This window comes from Protopterus annectens, chromosome 1.part2, assembly GCF_019279795.1.
Source record: "Protopterus annectens isolate FY-2018-M chromosome 1.part2, PAN1.0, whole genome shotgun sequence".
NCBI lineage: Eukaryota > Metazoa > Chordata > Ceratodontiformes > Protopteridae > Protopterus > Protopterus annectens.
The window spans coordinates 881,327,307-881,349,894 of record NC_056727.1 but is presented as its reverse complement, the minus strand read 5'-3'; positions in this window follow the sequence as shown (position 1 = coordinate 881,349,894).

Genomic DNA, 22,588 nt, shown 5'->3' with positions numbered 1-22,588 from the left:
CTTTTCAACAATATCTGGAAGTAAGTCCTGGATAATGGAAAGTATAGCCTGACTAACTGGAAATTTTTTTTTTTATTTTAGGACCTCAATGGAGTGAAACTTTGCAATGATTTTTGCATTAAAATTCCTGATTTGGGCCAACACAAAAATGTGAATAATGTCTGGTTTGAATCTTTGCATGATGGACTTCAATATTTCTGGCAAAAAAAATTGTAGCTAAGCTGTTAACCCCTTACTTAGTACTTCCCCAGGCTTTATACTATAACACACTGAAAAAGATAAGTACTCTCTCAATGTCTTGTAACATAAAAGGCCAAAATAACAGTCCTCTCATTCTTCTTTTGGTAGATTCAGTTCCTGGGTGACCACAGTGTAAGATAGTAATGTACTCAGGTTGCAAGGACTTTGGAACAATTACTTTTGGACCTTTGATAATTATACCTTTGTCAGACAAAATCTCATCTCTGTATGGAAAATATGGTTGCACTTCCTGAGGTAAACTAGATTGCTTTGATGGGCATCCATAACTGATAAAGTAGTTAAGCCTTTGTAAAACTGGATCTATGGGTGTGTGATCTCTCAGCTCATCAAGACATGTGGAAAAAAAAGTTCTCACTTCCATGACTTCAGAATCAAGGTTCTCATTCTTGTGCTGGTCTGTAGTATTTCTGGGCGATCTGGATAATGTATCAGCAGGATAAAGACGTTTGCCTTTCTTGTAGACAAGATTGAAATGTACTTTTGTAATCTCAGTATCATACATTCAGTCTGGCTGGAGCTGAATGCATTGGCTTTCTCAAGATAGTGACTAAAAGTTAGTTGTCTGTTTCGATTTGGATAGATCTACTGTAAACATAATCATGGAACTTTGAACATGCAAACACAATTGCCCAAAGCTCTTTCTCGATCTGGGCATACTGCATCTCAGTTTGGGTAAGAGTTTTTGATGCATAGGCAACAGGTTGACTCTCTTTCAGAATGACTGCACCAAGACCAAGAAGCATTACAGGAAAGTGTAACTGGTTTGTGAACATCATAGTATCTGAGTGTAGGTAGACTAGCAATTCTTTGTTTCAGGACATCAAATGCTCTTTGGTGTTGCTCTAACCAAGACAAGGACACATTTGTACATGTCAGCTCTCTGAGTGGTGCTGAAAGTTGGCTCAAGTCTCGAATTAACTTGCCTAGATAGTTCACCATGCCAATCAAACATTGCAGGGCTTGAACATTGTCTGGAGCTGGCATCTTGAGAATGGCTGTTTGTTTCGAAGGGTCTGGTCATAAACCTGTACTTGTAAATAAATGACCAACATAAGGAACTTCTTGTAGCCTGAACTTGCATTTGTGAGAGATGAACTTAAGATTCACTTGATGTGCCCTTTCTAGAATTTTTCTGAGGTTTCTGTCATGTTCTGCTTCATCATGACCTCCTACTAGAATGTTGTCTACTATAATAGCACAGGGATACCCAGAAAAAATTTGCTCCATTGCCCGTTGAAAGACTTCACTTGCAGAATTTATCCCAAATGGCATTCTCAAAAATCTGTACCTGAAAAATGGAGTTCTGAACGTAGTGAGCAATAAGGATTTTTTGTCAAACTGAATTTGCAAAAATTAACTCTTTGCATCTAAGACAGAAAAAATAGTGGCATTTGGCATCAAGGCTGCGACTTCTTCGACTGTGAGTATTGGATGATGAGGTCTTTTTAGTGCTATGTTCAAATCTCATGGGTCAGTACATATTCTGATGTCATGTGAGCTTTTCTTATGAGCTACCACCATGGAAGATACCCACTCAGTTGGAGTTTCGACTGGACATATCACACCTTGTCGCACCATTTTATCTAACTCGGCTTTGGCTCTGTCCTGCACGGTTATTGGAACTTTATATGCTGGCCTGATAACCGGACTGACCTCTGGGTCTAACTTCATGGAGTACACAACTGGAAGTTTGCCTAGTTTATCTTTGAACAGATCAGCATAGGTACTAAAAATGTGCTGGGTAAAATTAGAGTAGTGGTCTTTTAAGCTAACTTGGTGGACTTCCTTATTAAATGAAAGCAGTCCCATTTTCAAACTGTCTCTGAACCCTAATAATGACTGAACGTGCCTCTTAACCACATAAATTAATAAGTTGTAGCTTCTTCCAGCAAAGTAACATGACAGCAATACTGAGGCTTCAGTTTGAATTTCTTCACCTCCATAAGCAACAAGCTTCACACACCTTGCCAAATCAAGCCTTTCACCTTTACACACTCTAGCAAATGTTTCTGCAAACATAACAAACTTGTAACCTCTGTCAGCTTTGAGCTCTATGGGTTTGGCATTTATCTGAACAGTACAAAAGACTTCATTCTTGGCCCTTAAATCTACTGCATTGATTGTTTCATGAAGCACTGACCCACCATCAACATAAAGAGTAAAATTGCCACTGTCTAACTGATCAACTCGTTTCTTAAAATGTTCCCTTTTAATAAAAGAATGTGGGCCTTTTGATTTACAAAACCTTTTGAAATGATTTCATTTATTACATTTGTGGCATTGTTGACCAAATGCTAAGCATTTTTCCCTTTTAGATTCATGCCTTCCACCACAATTATGACAGTTGATAATGAAACTGGGTTGGGGCCCATGCTTTGAGTTTGCTGACTCATTCTTATGCCTCACTGAAACTGTGCAAACTCTGGAATTTGCTAGAAAGTTCTTGGGTTTACCAGTGAGTGCTGCAGGGGTTACATTGGTTACCATGTGCTTGGGCCTGTTTCTTTTAACCAAGTGCTGCATACTATCAACATCAGCTTTATCACTGTGCTTTCTAGAGCTATTCTCATTTGTAAGCATATTTGTATGATTTTCTGTGAGCTTGTATATCTGACAAATCTCAGTGGCCTTATTCAAAGTTAAATCACTGTCACAAAGCAAAATGTTTCTCACAGCATCATCTTTTACGCCACAAAAAAGTCTTTCGTTTATCAACTCATCCCTTAAGTCACCAAATCTGCACATTGTAGCTTTATTTCTTAGGTCACTTATATATGCTGCAAAAGTTTCACCAGGCATTTGATCCCTTGTGTAAAATAAATGCCTTTCCATTGTAACATTTGTCTGGGGGTTACACATTTCTCTAAATTTACATTTTAAGCACTCAGTGTCCTCCCTTGACTCAGCTGTTACAACAATATGATGGTTTTCCCCCACTCTAGCATAGACAACAGATGCATCCACAAATTAATGTTCCCTTTCTATGGCTTCTGACTCAATTAAATTAAGTAGAATAAATGCCTTTGCACGGTCATTTTTATCAGAAAATGCAGCCTATATGAAAATGTTGTACTCTTGCTCAAACACTCTCCAGTTCTCAGCAGTATTACTGTCAAACACAAGTGCACTGTGTTTTCGAAATCTGTCTGCCATGCCCACAAAGTATGCACAAACACACTGAAAATATGGCCCTTGTAATTATGTATGAACAAACTGTTCTGTGGGCTTGTAATAACATTCAAATGCGCAACAGACTCTTCTAAATACTTTACTTTGCAAAATATGCTCTGTAATGGATGTATTCTGTGAAATATGCCTTCTAATGGCTGTGCTTTGTGAAATAACTTTGCTGTAAGATTGCACAGACATGCAAACACTTTATACACTTCTGATAACTCGGATATCTTTGCTTAATATGAAAATACATATGCTTTGCGAAAATGCTGTTGTTTTCTTTTATTTGTATTCATTTTTCTTTTATTTGTATTAATTTTATGCAATACAGACTTTATTTCAAACATTTTCCTTAGTAATTCGGATATTTTTATCAATATTGTACATATCGGTTTATATGAATGTTATTTAGAACATTCTGTATGAATAGTTTCATATGCAAAAAGAAATAGCGCTGAGCAAGTTTTAATAGTTAAAATTCATTTCTGATTTGTTTTGCAAAGTATGCACATTTTGGGAATGATCCACTCCTGTATATTCCACCAGCATCTAAACAAGTGTCTTAAGTCATTTTAGCCAAGCTGTTTCTGACTCCATGCCCTTTCGATATGCTTCTTCTAACTCCATGTCCTTTTAGACATGCCGCTTCTGACACCATGTCGCTCTTTCATCTCTAACACATACAACAAGAAGGTTTGAGGTTTTGTTCAGATGCTTTACTACATACAAGTACATCAGGATGGATAGCAGCATCATTAAATACGAACAAACTAGTTAACACAGAGCTTGCTTATATGCATACATACATACATGCTTACATCTCAACAGCTAACTACAAAATGTCAGTCTAGCTTGCATGTGCTCAGTAGTTGTACACTTGTGCAAGCCCTTGGATGGCTTCTTAAAGGTATATACACACATATTAATCTACAAAAAGTCTGATCATTCAGAAATGGTTGGCTTGTCACCTATTGGCAGTGTTTGCACTTGAAAAAGACAACCTTTTATTTGTTTGGAAGAAGAACCTGGATTTGTAGTTATTTTAGACAGTTTCCAATGTGTTTTCTCTTAGCTGTTGCTCTAAAGGATTGATTCTCCTAACAGAGCTTCTTTCAGGTGGTTTTATTTATTAATTTTGTCAAAATTGATAGTTCTGAATCATGTAAGAGCTGCATACATGAAGAAAAATGGTGATTTTAAGAAGACCTCTTTTAGAAAGAAAAATCGTTCCTCACTCCAAAACAGCATATACAGCTTACTTACTCCCCCTTATGTGGTTTGCAGCCCTTTTTCTATCTACTTTTGTAATTGGAAGGGTCATTTTTTATCATGTAGTGCTAGATTTCTTTTAGTATTTCAAATTATTCTGGACACCATTTTGTGTTAGTTTCTGCTGCATCTAGGTAAGCTTTTTATGTTTATTAGTCTTTTCCTGGCATTTCATTATTTATTATTATGTCTATTTTGATTTTATATTTTTTTGCAGTTAATGTTTAGGTTAGTGGAGTTTGCTTTACATTTTTCTATGAGGAAGGTTATAGCCATCATGGTTATCACGTGCATTTGCCTGGATATGTTCTTCTTATGTACGGCTGTATTTATATTTTCATGCTTTGAATGACTTCTGACTGCAAAGCTACGCTAACTCCAGAGTACTGGCAAACACTGAATGATGTATCTGCCAAGATTTCTTTCTATTGTTGTTATTTATTTTTAATATTAGTTTCCTCAGTCTAGTGTTAGCTCTCCAAGTAGTGCATTCCAGGCACAGGCTCTCAAATAAAACCTGACCAGACATTGCTTTGTACACCAATTAGAGGCCACCTTTAGTAAGCTGTACAAAACTGAATATAGGGCCAGTTCCTAAAGTGTTTCTGAATTAATGTTGAAGTTTCTAAACCGTATTACTTTTTTTTTCTGGTAAGGAATCGTATCTTTATATATTCTTTCAGGTGACTTGTTTAAAGGCTACAAAATGCAATATTGCATTTACTAATAGATTACATCAGTTATATATTAAATGATAATGCAGGTAGAGTTGTGATAATAAGATACTGTGTACTGTAGCTCAGACAAAAAAATTTATCACATGCTTATGTCTTCTTATTCTGTTAGGACACACACACACATGCACAAATTCTGTTAGGACACACACGCACACACACACACACACACACACACACACACACACACACACACACACACACACACACACACACGTGCAGCTATTATTGTAATACTGAGGGCATCATGAAAGGAAAATAGAGAGCATATATCCACCTCGTTTTTTTTTTTTTGTTTGCTTCTTTGTTTTTTTGTCTGGCTCTTCAAGAATGACTACTGCTCCTTATTTTTGTCTAAAAATACTTCTACAAAACTACCTCTCAAACAAAAATCTTCTTTGCACGCAGCTTTCTGCTCTCATCTTCTTTGGGCAGGTCTCTGGTGCCCAACTAGAATTCCTTCACTCCTTCCTTTTTTTCTCTGTATACTGGTCTATTTTTCTCTTTATAATTCCTCTTTTGCTTTCTTCTTCTTCTTCTTCTTCTCCTCTTCATGCCTCCTTCCATTTCCTATATTAGGCTTATGCATACAAACCCTCACAAGTGACAATCCCCAACTGCACACAATTCTTTTGATATTATTTATAATATAAACAATAACTGGATGTCGCAGTGGTGTAGCGGTAGTGTTGTCACCTCACAGCAAAAGGTTCTCCAGTTTGATTCTCATCTGGGCTGCCTTCTGTGCGGTGTCTGCATGTTGTTCATGTGGGTTTCCTCTGGGTACTCTGTTTTTCTCCCACATTACAAAGACATGCATTTGGAGTGCTTGAAAATTTTCATAGTAAACAAATGTTGAATTAAAAAAAACTCTTTTTATATATATATATATATATATATATATATATATATATATATATATATATGTATTCCCCAGCTAGTTCTTTATGATCTGTCTTCTTTTCTTCCTATATATTTTCCTTTCCTCTACCATTTCTTGGCCCATTTGGTGATTTGCTTTTGAATCAGGCACAGCTAGCCACCCATCAGACCCATTACTGTATAATGATAATATGCTGAGCAGATGCGTGAATAACTAACTTATTTATGCTTGCAATGTATATATCTATATCTTTATATATATAATTTTTTTCTCAGCAATACATTTAGTTCTAAATAGAATAGGCTTCAATCACAGAGTTCGACATGACTGTGGACCACTGCCATCTAGTGTCTTCTTTACTTTATTACAGAAGCAAGCCAGTTTGCATTACACTCAATAAACTCTGATAATTTTACCCATAGGTAGGTTGTGCACTTGCATGTAAGTGTGTGTGTACATGTATGTGTGTATGTATGTGTGTATAAATGTGTGTTTATGTGTGTGTATATGTGGGCATGTGTAATGACGCAGACAAATAAGTAGAAACTGCAGGTATGTGAAAGTGAAGGAACGCAAGGTTGCAGTAGCAGGTATGAAACCACTAGGTGGGTCTGTCATTCCTTTACTGCCTTTAAACGTCTATGGTCCTGAATATTCAGCAATGAATACAACAAAAACACTGGAATATACTTCATTTGAAATGAGAGAGTGTAGGAGACATCAGGTGGGGCAGTGATGAACTACAGCAGATGTTTATTGTTAATATTATTGATGCAGCCAAAAATTTGTAGCCCCACCTCTCTCTCACACAGACACACACACACACACACACACACACACACACACACACACACACACACAAAGTGGACATAGCAGGCATATCACATTAAAAGATCTTTACAGACCATCTGGCAGGCTTCCACCTCTTTTGTTGCTGAGGATTGTTGCAAGGACTCCAGCAGTAAGCCATTAGTTTCTGCTCAAATTAATTGATTAAGGCAGGAGAAAAGGGTTAGCCATCTGCAACAAGACTAGCTTACAAAATTTAAAAAGAACTGTTGTATTCAACAGCTGAAAACTGCACAAGGATTTTGTCATGTTGGCCCTGAAAGGAAATGGTAGAGCCTACAAAGATTGTGAGAGTTATGGAAACATAACAGGAAATTAAAAACACTGAGCTAATCACCAGTGGAAGAAAATAATTAATAGGATGACAAAAAAGTGTAAGAAAAGGCGGCTAGTAGTTGTTACATGAGGTAGGCAGATATAAGAGAAACAGAAAGTAAATTAAAAGGAAACACAGAGAAAATAAGCCACACTTGGAGCCTTCTTCATGCTGCATTCACCACTGAAGAAAGGCTTTGGGAGGGAGGGCTGTAATTGCTGCCCAATACTGGCTCACGTACTATGTGTAGAAAAAATGGTAGTTTTCAGACAGATGCAGGGGTGTCTACAGGGAGTGTCACAGAGATTGGAGAAAGAAAAGGAAACTGCAAGAAGCAGACAGCTTAAAAAAGTGCAAGTTTACACATTATAAGGCAGAAAAGCAATAGTAAGAAAAGCAAGAAAGCTGCAGTTATTAAACTGGAACATGATAAATAAAAATATGAAAGAGGTCACCCCAAGGGCAGAATAACTGTCCTTCCATATGTAATAATAGTGACCTGATTTCAGAAATATACTAGTAACTTCAGACTGATAGCTAGGTGAAGAAAGGGCTGAGCATCTGTGGATGGTTCTCCCTCTCTGTTGGGTGTATTCAAACAGATGGCATCAATTAGTGGAAATGCAGGCAGAAGCAAGTGTCCTCCCAATAAGTGGCGCACAACTGTTTTACAAAGATGAGTAGACACTGGTCATCCTTGTATGCCCCACATTCACAAAAAGGTATTATAAAAGAGCAGCCCTTTGTATGATATACACACACCCCTGAGAACACAATCAATTCCAGTCAGCTTGTTTTATCTACATACTGTAATGGTCCTTCATCAATTAACACATGCAGACTCTGGTCCTAGTTTAGGGGAGCTGGTGAGGGAGTATTAGGTATCCTCAGCATTTATGCATGATGTCTAATCGGATGTGTAATGGGGCATGAGAGCTGATGAACCTACAACAATCTGCAAAATACATAACAGAAAAAAATGGGTATGGATGTGTATATCGTAGCACTGAAAAATAAGCTATGAATGTATTAAAAGGGCTAAAGCATACACTGAAAAAAGTCAAAACAATGAAAATGTGACAGCTATTTAATGCACATTGGATATTGGGAAATAGGAAAATGGGAAACTGGGAAAAAGTTAAAATATACCATGAGAGTTCCGATGTGAATCAGATGGAACAGGAAAAATACAAAAATCCTCAAGAGGTATCTCCAATATTTCTTAAGAAAGGACAAACAGAAGAAGATGGTAGTTATCAGTTAGTGAGAGGAAAGGGCTAGTGACTATGAGTGAACTTCAAGGTAGTTAACACAGTCGTAGAAGAGGTGGACAATTAAATACTAACAGGGCACTATCAATATGCTGAAAAATGTGTAGAAAACGTTAAAACCTACATAAAACAGAAACAACAAAACACTATGGGGCTACTTCTGAGATGTCATTGTGCAACATGTCAGCCTATGACATGCAGAACATATGCAAATGACTATGTCTTCATTCATAAATCTACTAATGTAGCTGAATTACATTTGCTTAATGTCAGAAGGATATGGTGTGACGTTTGCCTTTTTAACTTCATTTAACATTCTGCCTTCTCTCTATTTCTAGCTTCCCTCTCACTCTTTATCTATGTGTCACATGCCCTATTGAGTGCCTGTGTGGACTGCCTCTGTACCAACCCTTCTGTCGGTCCATTCCATAGGCCCACAACCCTCTCTATGAAGAAAATAATTTAAGAGCTCCAAGGAATAATTAATCCCTGCAATCTGATGCCTATGACCCTTCCTTCCTCCTCTGTCGTTCCTATTTAGAATGACCACTTGATATCTCCCTGACATTTTATGTTCTAATATCATGCTCCCCTCCCCCCTCTACTGTTCCCATCTGAAGTGAGAAAATCTCCTTTAGACTCTGGTCATATTCCTTCTCCTCCATCCTATGAATCTTTTTGGTAGCTATCCTCTGGATTCCTTCCAGCAGTCATATGTCTTTTTCTTATTTGACCTCCAGAACTGCATGCAGTACTCAAGGCGTAGTCTGACCAAGACCCTAAATAGTGGAAGCCTTATTTATATGCTTCTGGAATCTTTCCCCCTGAAGATACACCCTAACATTTTGTTTGATGCTGTACTGAACTGTTAGTCTGCTCCTGGTGTTCCTGTTCAGGTTGATATGTTCATAGGTTCTTACTGCGCTGTGGTCTAGGGGACTATCGAGTACCTCAGCCACATCACCTACAATTTTTTAACACCATTATTTAATTATCACTTGTGATGCAGCAAATGTAGATTTATATGAAAGTAATTAGACTATATTAACAAGTTCACATTTATAAAAGGTTAAGGTGTTTACTTCTCAGACATAAGGTACAGGGTTTGATTCTCACCTTTGAAGGAAATTGGCTAGGCTTCAAATGGCCCACAAGAGCAAATAGCCTAGTACTTACCTATGAACAAACATTATACATCACACATATTGTTCTATAAAATATAATCAATCCAGCATTACATAAATTGTTTCATTCCTACCATCTATTAAACTCCATTCCTCCTCTAAAACATTTTTCCACATGTATTGTTCTCACAATTTCCATTTTTTTCTATGTAATTTGCTCCTACCCTTTTCTAAAGATCCCACTTCCAGTTCTTTTATTTATGTACAGTATTTACCACTTCAAACACAGTTGGTTTAGATTTTGATTTCCATTTCCTAGTAATTGTTTGTTTTTTGGCAACCACTAGAATTAAACGTAGCAAGGCCTTACGATGTCTAGGCAATTAAGATCCTGTATCCCAGCTTGCCCGGTATTACTAGCAGAGTACCCTTGTCGGGAATTTTTAAAGTCTGCCAACTCATTACACTCCCAAAACATGTGTCCCAGTTACCTCTTTCTTTCCCATCACACCTCCGGCATTTGCCATGTACCTGAGGAAAAATTATTTGAAGTCTGCTTGGGGTATAAAAGTATCCATGCAAACATTTCCAGGCAAAAATCCTAAATCTTCTAGACTTTGTTGCATATTTGGGAAGCATACATATGTCCTCCTATTGTTTCTTTGTAAATTGCATATCTAATCTCTGTTCCCAATCGTTTCTGACCTCTTCTTATTGATTCTTATAATTATTATGCAATATTTTATATGCCCCATAAATTACCCCTTTTTAACAGCAGCTTGTGTTCTAGAGTCAATTAAATTTTCAACCAGTTCAGGTCTTTCATTTTGGATTCCTCTATCCCCTTTTCTTTGTCTACACACTGATATCAATCCCTGATAGGGAAGGTAATCACTAGCCTGCAATCCAAAGTCTTCTTTGCCTCTTCCTGTTCTAGCACCTTTCCTACACTAATTATTTGTTCCCAATACTTTGGATCTTTGCCAGCTTCCTCCTGTAAATTCCAGCTCTCTCGTGTCTATTTTCTGTACCCCTAATTGCAGTCATCTCCCTTTTCCATTCTCACATTGGTTTAGTTCTTAGTATACTTTCTGCTGCTTTATGACTGTAATATTCTGTATGACTGATGTTATTCTCCTTAAGGATCTGTATCCAAAATCCCATTCTCTCCTTATTCCTTGAATTACTTAACAGTTTTTTCATCATTCCTTTCCACTTTCAATTGTAGGTTTCTGCTTGTGTTATGTATAACAGCCTTAACTGTGTAACTCTAAAATATCCATTCAAATCAGGTAATCCTAAACGCCTTTGTTCTGTTGGGAGGAACAACGTAGCCCACTTGTCTCTTGCCCTTTTCCTCGCTCAAATAAAATCCTTCAACTCTTTATTAATTATTGCCCACAACTTCTCCTCTGGTTGATAAAAATATACCTGACTGTATAAAACTAAAGGGACTGAAAACATTTTACTGCTTGTATCTTCTTATCCATATTAATAGGCCAGAGGTTTTAGTTTCCCAGTTTTGTATGATCTTTTCTTTAGTCTCTTTCTATATATCTTTAGCTGCTATAACTGAATTATTTTTAATCCATACTCCTAAATACTTCATTTTATCATGTCTCCATAAATATGAGCAGCGCCAGATCATGGTCAAGTGGGGCCCTAGGCAGGGTAATGGATTAAGGCCCCCGAGTCACTCCCCAGCATCTCCACCCAGCAGCCATTCCAGCGTCCCATTACTTGCCGCCTCTTGACTCCCAGTTACTATAGACACTGTTCAAACCTGTCAGTGTGCATACTATTTTATTCCTTACTTCCACAATGATTACCAGTAATTCCAGAACTGTCTCAGAATATTATATAACACTGAGATGTCCTTTTCTGTTTCCATCAGGTTTGTTTGTGTCTTTCGGCTTTTCCCGGTTAGGGGTCGCCACATTGGAACTCCGGTCCACTAATGATTGGCAGTTGATTTTTACGTACCGGCTTGCCAGGCCTGATGCACAACCTTCAACGAAGATACGCCCATTCACGCATGTCTCCACGCAGAAGACGCTCTAGCTGAGAATCGAACCGGACAGCGTCGTACTTTGAGGCGACAACACTACCGCAACATCACCATTCCATCAGATACAAAATAATATCACCTGAAAATAAAGCCAACTTTCCTTGAACACCTTATCAATTATATCCTTGAATTTCTGAGTCCCTTATTTTATTTGTCAATTGTTCTAAATATAACACAAATAGCAAAGGGGAGAAAGGGTGTCCTACATGGTTCCTCTGATCAGATGCAACTTATCAGAGAGGAACCCGCCCAATTTGATTTTTGCCTCCATCATTTTTCTGTTAATCTTGTCAAATGTTTGCCTCCCCTACAGAAAACCACACTGGTCCATATCTATCAATTTTGGCATCACCTTCGACATTATTTTAGCTATATCAACATAAACACTTTATAATCATGAACAATAAATATAAAGAAGTATAGCAAACAGCCCACAAGGCAAATACTTTGTTGTGGTATAAGGAAGTCACGAATAATGTTACAAATGTTACAACTAAGTAACCAAGCAGTCCCAATAGATATAAAAGCATAAAACCTTTTATTTGTACAGCACAGACACGGTAAGCGCTTTTGCTAATAAGCTTCTTCAGACCATAAAACACAATAATGAAGAGAAGATCCTTTTATAAAGGAATTCAAAAACCAGTAACCCAATCACTACAGAGAATTCCTCACTAATTGAGATATGCTTTTTAAAGTAACATACATATTAATTCAGTTAATATATATAAAAATGTATAAAAATGCATACAAACACTAAATAAATATATAACAATATATAGCAAGGAACATAAAAAATGTACAAAACATAAACATATATATAAAAAGTATATATACACGTATATTATGTATATTGAATATGTGTACTAAAAATCATCTCTGAATTCTCCGTTTTTTTAACAGAGGTTTTATGGAGGCTCTTTCATTCAGTCCACTCCCCCTATCAGCTCTAAGGGTAATCATCCATTTGGTCTCCCTAAATTCAGTGTGGTTCCTAAAGTCTCCTTCCCTGATACTAGTTGCTATAACCTCAATGGCACTAAAAAGAAAGTGATGGCTATCATCATGTCGCATGACATGTTTTGCCAATGCATTATTCTCAGATTGTTTCCTGATATTATAAATGTGTTCTCTTATCCTGTCCTTGAATGGACTGTTGGTTTTACCAATGTAAAAGCAATGGCATATTTGACGCTCACCTAAATAAATCATATTGAGAGTTTTACAAGTGGCATCAGCTTGAAACGAGTATTCCCTATATAAATCTGGATGATAAAATTGATCTGATGTGTTGATATATGGGCAAAAATTACACTCTCCACAACTAGTATCAGGGAAGGAGACTTTAGGAACCACACTGGATTTAGGGAGACCAAATGCATGATTACCCTTAGAGCTGATAGGGGGAGTGGACTGAATGAAAGAGCCTCCATAAAACCTCTGTTAAAAAAACGGAGAATTCAGAGATGATTTTCAGTACACATATTCAATATACATAATATACGTGTATATATACTTTTTATATATATGTTTATGTTTTGTACATTTTTATGTTCCTTGTTATATATTGTTATATATTTATTTAGTGTTTGTATGCATTTTTATACATTTTGTATATATATTAACTGAATTAATATGTATGTTACTTTAAAAAGCATATCTCAATAAGTGAGGAATTCTCTGTAGTGATTGGGTTACTGGTTTTTGAATTCCTTTATAAAAGGATCTTCTCTTCATTATTGTGTTTTATGGTCTGAAGAAGCTTATTAGCAAAAGCGCTTACCGTGTCTGTGCTGTACAAATAAAAGGTTTTATGCTTTTATATCTACTGGGACTGCTTGGTTACTTCGTTGTAACATTTGTAACATTATTCGTGACTTTATAATCATGGTTTAAAATTGAGATGGGCCTGTATGAAACTAGATCAGATGGGTCTTTATGTCTTTAGGTATGACAGCCACCACAGTTTTTCCAGGATGTTGGTGCCCTCCTTCTTTTAAAATACTGTTAAACAAAATCTTCAAGATCTTTATCACTTTCTTCCCTCCTAATTTCCAAACTTCCACTGGAATACCATCTATTCCTGGAGACTTTCCGATAGATTGGTTATACACTACCATTTTTATCTCACCTCCTCTTATCTTAACCGGTAGTTGTTGAACCTCATCTACCTCTAACCTTGGCATAAATAAGTCTTCTATAAATATTTCCATTTGCGTTTTTTCTTGATTTCCCCACTTCACTGCTTTATACAAATCTTCACAAAATTTCTGAAATATCTCTAATACCTCTACATAAGCTCTGATTATTTTTATTGTTATTGGCTCCCTAAGTCTGGCAACAACCCTTTCTACTTTCTGTTGCCTAAGTCATTGTGTCAAAAGTTTTTGTGCTCTGTAGTTATTATCAAAACCAGTTGTGTAACAGCAGTCTTTCTAAACTCTTGTATATTATCTAGTTACTCCCTTATTTTCTCTTTAGCACTCTGCATTTGTGCCTCCTGTTGTTCTGTGAAATTCCTCTTATTTTGTAATACTTTAAACTTTGCCAGCTCCTCTAAATACTTCTTATTACTTCTTAACCAGATCACTTTTTGTTTTAATGCTACCCTATTTTAAACTCCACTTTCATTTTAAACCACTCACTAACTATAACTTCTGATGTACTTTCTATCAGCCCTAATAACTCCCTAATGATTTCCACTTAAATTCCTCTCTTTTTAACAGGTAATAGGGAAGCACCAGTGTCTCAGCTTTACTTCATTACCCTGCAGTTTTATCTTAGTAATTATTGGCACGTGATAGCCATGTCACCCAATAGTGGTGGGATATTAACAATGTCTCCATTAAATTGATTTTCCCCATGAATCCCAGGTTCTATGACACTGGATCAAAAACTGATTTCATCGAATGGACTTTACACAGAAAATGCCATTGATAGAAGCAGCCCCCCACACCCCCACTAAATATATATATATACCAGCTCCGAGATCGCACTATAGTGATGAAAGAGCAAATTTTCCAATCTTCACAGTACCGTGATCTCACAAACCGATTTCTATCAATGGCATTTTTGGTGTAAAAGCTGTTCGATGAAATCAGTTTTCGATCCAGTGTCATAGACCCGTATCCGTGATGAACATCTGGGATCACCCATCCAGTCATTCAGACTTGTAAAGGTTGTTAGGGAAGCATTCTGCTTGATGTGTAAATGTAGCCTATTCCAAGAACAGAGGATATATTGGGTTAGGCACCTATCATGCCATCTGATGTTGTTTATGTGGAAGTACAAAGTTAGGTCTCTAGTCTGGGTGTTTGCATTACCACTGGTTCTATGTACGTGAAAGAGTTCAAAGAGTGTTGGGATATTCATAGCATGGAAGGTTAAGCTGAGATTATCCCCTCAGCAGTCTGCATGACACGGAGAAAAGGAACGGGGCTTTTAGTCTGTCGGAGTATCTATGTGTAATCAGATCTAGGATCTTCTTGTAGAGAAAACACTGAGTCCTCTCAAGTTGGGTTAGGTGCTTTGCAACAGACATGGCAAAATGGGGGTATTATATTCTGTTATGGGCCCAATATGGGAGAAATAAAGTGGGAGTATACGTTCTGTGGATCTTGAGGAGATAACATGAAGGATAAGTTGTGTGATTATAATCCTCAAATACTTTTCCTCTTCAGTTGCCAAAATTTCCATTTTCCCAACACCAGGGATGTTTCACATAAGTGTGGAACTTTGCATTTATTTGCGTTGAACCTCAAATAATACCTTTCTGTCCTGTCTGCCCACTTCTTCAGCCTTTTCAAATCCTTTGTCAGACTCTTCCCCCATCCTCCACTGCCACACCTAACATTTGTATCCTTGACAAAAAGGCTGATCCTGATTATCTATTCCATCAGATGTCTGAGACCAACATAATAAAGAGACCATATGAGATACTCCACTATCACTTTTCTTATTTCTGGCACTGTCTTTCTCACAACTGCCTCCATGCCCTACCATTCTGCCATACAGCTATCCACTTCCTCTGTCTAGGTGGTTAACCCAAGCCTTACAGTTTTCCTATTAGCTTCCTGTGTATGACTGAGCCAAAGGCCTTTCTGAAGTTCAGGTAGACTGTGTCTGCTGATACTACTCTGTTGATCCATCTGTAACTTGGTCATAAAACAGGTTGGGTTTGATAGACAGCTCCTTATGACCATGAACTCATGTTGGTTTCTGTTCTAGAGACTGTTGTCTTCTATAAATGCTACCAGTGTTTCACTCAGGATTCTAACTATGACTTTCTCTGCCATTGTTGTTAAGCTAACAGGTCTGTAGCTCCCCAAATTGTTTCTGTTCCCCCTCCCACCTTGTACAAGCATACCACACTCACTGTATTCCAGTCCTTCAGCACTTCTACACTAATTAGTGGTCGATTGAGGAGCACTATGAGGGGGTCTATGAGAACACTGACCAGATGTCTAAGGACTCTTGGAGACAACCCATCTGGTCCTTGAGGGTTATTTTGTCTGAGGACAGACAGTTCCATTTGAACTTCCTTCCTCTCTGTCCAGGTATCTGTCCACTGTTCTCCACATTTTGTCATGCCTCTGTTCCTGCACGGCATTCTCCCCTCGCTTTCTTTTGTGAAGACTGAAACAAAGTATTTGATTTAATACTACTGTTTTTCCCAGTTTTTTTGTGATTTCACTCCCATCTTTGCCCAGTTCTGTTGTCCTCTTCATTTTTCCTGCTATATACCTAAAAATATACTTGCTTCCTTCTTGATCCTTTCTGCTAACTTTCCTTCATTTTAACCTACCCTTTGCTGCTCTTACCATACTTGATGTTGTGTTGCTAGTTTACTTGCAGTGTGCCTCCTCCACCTCTCCACCTCCTCCTGTCCATCTCTAGCAGGGCCTGTCTGCTGTACTAATTACTTGCACCACCTTCCTATGTAATCACATTGGCCTACCTCTCTTTTTGCGATTTTTTTCATCTTCCCCATAACCTTGTCCATATCCCTGAGCACTCCACTGTCAAAACAGTAGCTGGTTCATTTGTTGCCTGGTGCCACTCCCCAATCCGGAGGAGTACCAGGTCATAATGCCCTACACCTCATGCTCTGCATGAGAACAAAAAGAAAAAAATGTCTGATCTCCAGTCTGGCACCCCTTCCTTCCCTCCTAAGGGGGAGCATCAGGCTCTAATGTCCTCTCACTCTGCTGCTTGTTCTACTTAAAGCGCAAAATAAAGGCTCTGATGATCATGCCCTCTAACACCTTGCACCTGGAGTGCTGCCCCTTCCCCTACCCTAGCTCTGCTTGGTCTACCTCTGACCAATTCCCTTTGCTTTTTACTCCCTTGAAGTGCTCCCTGTGTCCTAACTCATCTTTGACCATGTCCCTCAGCATGGCATGGTCCACTGTTCTAAAAACTGCACACCGCAGTCTTTATCTTTTCCGTCTTACCCTTCCTCTGACTCTAACCCGCACTGTAGTATGACCATTGTTAGCTAACAGTGTTTTACTTTGAAAATTCATTGCATCCTTTGCACTGGTTAGGGCCACATCCAAAACTCTATGTTTTTGCTGGTACAGTTCTGCACCAGTTGGCTGAAAACCTCACAGTAAGTTCCTGGTCCCTTTGTTATCCGGGGTCTGTAATTTCCCAGTCTGCTCCTGGCAGATTCATAATCCCCATGAGTATTACATTCTTTCACCTTACTTACGCCTTTATTTTTTACCTCCATTCTCTCCTCTTATCCTTTTGTTGTACATAGGGAAGCTATACTGCATCAATCCACCAGCTTCCATAAATTTAACTGCCAGAACACTTAATGTAGCTTCTGATCCTGGATGTGCCCTTGCAGCATTCCTGGTTTGCAGTTTTTCTTGTTCCTGTCTGACAGTAGTTCAGAGACAGCTATACTGAGTACCACACCCATTAACTATAGAACTGTAACTCAGTGTCAGCCATCTACCAATGGTCACGTGTCACCTATTCTGGACACAAGAAAATATACCTTCATTGCCAGTATCAGAAAAACAATCCCCTGACCCAAATAGCTTTGAATGGACACACATATAGCTGTAGAAATACAGGTATGTACAGTTGGTGGACTGTCATATATAATATCATCTGTAGACATGCATATGCCCACTGACATCATGCTAACAGAGATACAATGTATACAACAGTGGAGTTGTAACTGACCACCACAGGTGGGTAGCATTACTGCCATCATAGATGTTTTGATGAGAACACGTGGGCCAAACATCCTGTCGTGCAGCTCAGTAGACGGCTATGTAGCATTATCAGGAAAGTGAAACCAGTAATGGAGTATAAGTCCACAAGAGCTGTAAATGGTACTTGGTAAAGAAGAATGGGTAACAGGATACACAGAGCTTTAAAAGTTTCTGAAATACATGGCCCAGTCCTGTGCACTAGGGAGCCCAGATGTAGCTTACTCACGTACAGCTTGTTGTCTAGTTTTGCGGTCAAAGACAGTGAGAAATGGGTCCATATTATTCTACTGAAGGTTCATTACCATGAGCATTTGTTCATCGAACCATATACAACGAATGTTCACTAACTCAAATGTTCTCTTCAACAAATTACTTTCCCAGGGAAAGTACCAAGTTGCCCAGCATTAGGTATTTACCCTTTTTGTCACTCTAATGCGATCTCGGAGTTAGTATATATAGTTAGGGGGGTGTGGGGGTGCAGCCCCCAACCTGGGTGGGTTTAAAATACTGTGCTTTGTGTGACGGTCTGAATACTGGGAACTGAACGTTCACGCAACTGAACGTTCGCTGTATATGGTTCGATGAGCAAAGGTTCGCGGTAATAAACCTTCAATAAAATGATATAGACTTGTGGGAAATACACATACTCACAGATGAGTGTGTATGTGTGTGTGTATTTACATTGTTTGGGTGCACAGGCTTCTATGCAGTACACCTTAGTGATGATCCTTGTTGTCCCTGCAGTGCTGAATGCATTAGTGCAGTGTGTACACTCCTATGCAGTCTACATGGCTCCCTCAATACTTCTTAGCACTTATATACAAAAGGGAACAGAGATTCCATCTCCCATGTGTCCTTATCCCTATTGCTTAGCAAGATTTCTGACACATTATCTCTGCAGGACACACAAGCTGCTTATACTGTGCACCTTTCTGGATATCCTTTAATCCAAGACCTCCATCCATAGTGGAGGGGCACCAAGCTGATATTCTGTGCATCCTACCTTGCTGAACCATCCAAGCAAGTAAGTCATGAATGCAGGCAGTGACACTGACGTGAGTGGTGTATTGCTGCTAAGGTCAGTGTGCCATGCATGTTCTTCTGAAGCTTAACAAACAAGTACAGATAGCTGCTCAGTTCTATCATTGAATTGCATGCCTGTCAGCTCCACACATCAGAAGACTGTCCTACTCCTTCCAGTATGGAGCTTGTAGCTTGTCTGAGACCCACTACTTTGATTTAACAAGTAAAGCATTTGCTTTCATTAAAGGTAGAAGGAAGCAAAGCCTTGGAAGTGATTAGCGAATAAAATGGAAAGTATAAGCCAAAGAAGAAGCAGAAAGGAAGATATAAAATTATTGTGTATTGTGATTTTTTTGTTACGCTTTTACTATGTAGTGATGATTATGGGGTGATGGAATAGTTACTTTCCAGGATGTAACAAAAATGTTTGCCTCCATCTATAAAATTATACATTCAGTATTCATCAGGTTCTGTGAAGCAGTTATAATGAAATGCACTGTGAATATTGATTTTTTTTAAAGTTACTAGGCTATATGAGCAGAGAAAATGCATGCTCATATCTTTATTTTCAATATGTCTTGTGCAAAATACAAGCATTTTTATGTGTCCACTTGAAGAAATAAAGGAGCCTGGCATTTTGGACGAATCTCAGAATAAAGTTGCTGCTACTTCTCTGGACTTAGAGAAACCAACAGTTGGCATCTAGAGAGGAGGCCCCTGGTTGTTTATGTCAGAGATGTACCAGACCCATCTGAGTGGGAGGAGGCCCATGGGCAGAGCAAAGACATGCTGAGGAGATTAGATTTCTCATCTGGCATAGAAACACGTGAAGGTCCTCCAGAAGGAGCTTGAGATATTAACTTGGGATAGTAAAGTGTGATCTGTCCAGCTCAGCTTGCTACCACTGTAACCCAGACCAGGACAAATGGTTTACATGATGGGTAAATGGAGGCCAAATAGTCTTTTCCATATAACAAAAAGGAATGTACTGACCATTTTGTTAGGTCACGTTCTTCTGCCAGATGTGAATCTTTTCAATATTTCTGCTTATGAAGAAGGTCATAAAATATGTCCTAAACAAGTATTATTGAAAACTACCAAAGTTACGAGCCTGCAATTAATCTGACAAGTGCAGCTTTGTTATCTATCGCAATGAATCTGTTAATGTGACACAACTGTTTCTTCTGAGAACCTCATGAATGTAGTGGCTGACATTTTTCTGATCCAAACCCAATTTTTGGTCTTCAGTCTGTCACATATAGGGCACCAGCTCTGCAGAGGAGCCTCATTTCTGGAGCTTGCATCCATAATATCATCCTTTTGTCCACTGCACAAAGGTGATAAATTATACCATCATGATTAAAGATGCCCTAAACAAAAAATATTGCCTACTTTTTAGTGTTAATATTGTACTAGCCTAGTTAAGGACTTTTACAACACATTTTGCAAAAAAAGTGGTAACCATGCTCTTAAATGAAAGTTTATGGAAGCGCTGTGCACTTGACATTTGAAAACTCACTGGTATTATCCGTCTTTTCAAAAGTGGACAGCCACATTAAATGGGACTTTACAGATTCATATCCATTCTGAGTCTATTAGCTAAAGCACTGGAATAGATCACTTTTCAATAGCTTTCTAATTACCAGTCCAAACTACCTATTCAATAACAAGCTACTGCTAACAACCAATACAGATTTAGGGCAGAACATAATACCCAAACAGCACTAATAAAATTAATCAGCTATATGACTGTATGATTGAGACAAAGGTATTTAAACAACAACTATTTCCCCAGACTTTTCTCAAACCTTTGAACTTAATGATAAATCTCTCCTTCTTGCCTCCAAGATTTACCTTGCAGAGTTTATCTAAATTCTACAAATCAAATTCAGGAGTCCTACAGGACTCTGTCTTGGGGTTATTACTATTCTCAACTATCAAACTATATGCACCAATACACAAATGGTATCTAATTGTTACAACATGCAGATGACTTTACACTTCCGAATAGTTCAGAAAACATTGCTTCTTTGCTATATGGCCTTCAGAATGGATTCAGATTTAGCTTGTGTTTGCATGAGAATAATTTTTTTTCTAACTGAGGAAAAAAAAGTTAAGCAAAAGGTATAGTCTTTCTAGTAAATAGTTGAAAAGTAATCTCAATATAGTGACTACTAAAGATACTATAAGAACATGAGGTCCATATTCTATGTCTAAAGCTGGAAATAGCTGGACATCACTCAAAGTATGAGAACATACTAAGTCAGCTGTATTGACGGAGAGCAATAAACCCCATCTAACAATTAAATGAAAGAGTAAACAGGACTATTTACTCTTTCATTTAGTTTCATTTAGTTGTTAGATGGGATATTTTGCAGTCACCTTAATGGTTATGGACATCAGCTGGGTATGACAACCCTTTGTTTCTAAAGGTTATTCAAACAGTCCACTTATGCTCTGCTGATGGAGTCATTAGAAGACTGAAACATGCATGTCCACAGCTAGTGAGGTTTGGCTTTATTGGCTAGAATGTGTCCATTAACAGACTTAAAAAGAAAAAAAAAAGTTATGAATTAGACTAACAAAGCTTAGCTCATGCTTCTAATTCATATTAATGAATCTCATATTGTCAGTATGCATTATCTTAAAAAGCCCATCAATGAGTTATTATGAATAAGAAAAGTAAACAGCACAGGTGTAAAGAATCTTTATTATAATTTGACGAATCTGAATGTTTCTACAATCATCTTTCCTTATACCTCACATTATCTCCCTGGTCTACTATAGGGAGGAAGTCAATTGTTATTTTCATGTTTATTAATTTATAGGTCAGATGATTTTATATTTTTTTCTGTTTTATTTACTATGCGTAAAGTTGTTCATAGGATCATAAGTTCATAAATTAGTACCAGACTAACTCTCTGTGTGGGCCATTCCAAGCCCAGCCAATTACCTCATGTAAAAATCAAACCCTGCACCTTGTGCCTGTAAGGTGGACACCTTAACCACTATCTCCCACCCTTGTAGACATATTTATAGTCTTTAACTATATACATATTTATTTATTCTGATCTCTTACTATTTCTGTTTATACACTATGTCTTGTACTATTACTATATTCTGTACTATATTAATAGGTTTTATGTATTAACTATAATCCTACTGTACAGGATGATATAAGAGAACATTTATATTTACTCATATATTTGATACACTTTAAACTAGTACTATTGTTAGAATCAGTATTATTTTTCCTTCAACATTATGTCTAATAGTATCTGAACAAACATCTCAAATGTCTTCCATTTTGAGATTCAAACTTTCCATAATAAATTGTTGTGAGATAATAAGTTTTGTTATCATTAAAAAGAGACAATAACATTTGA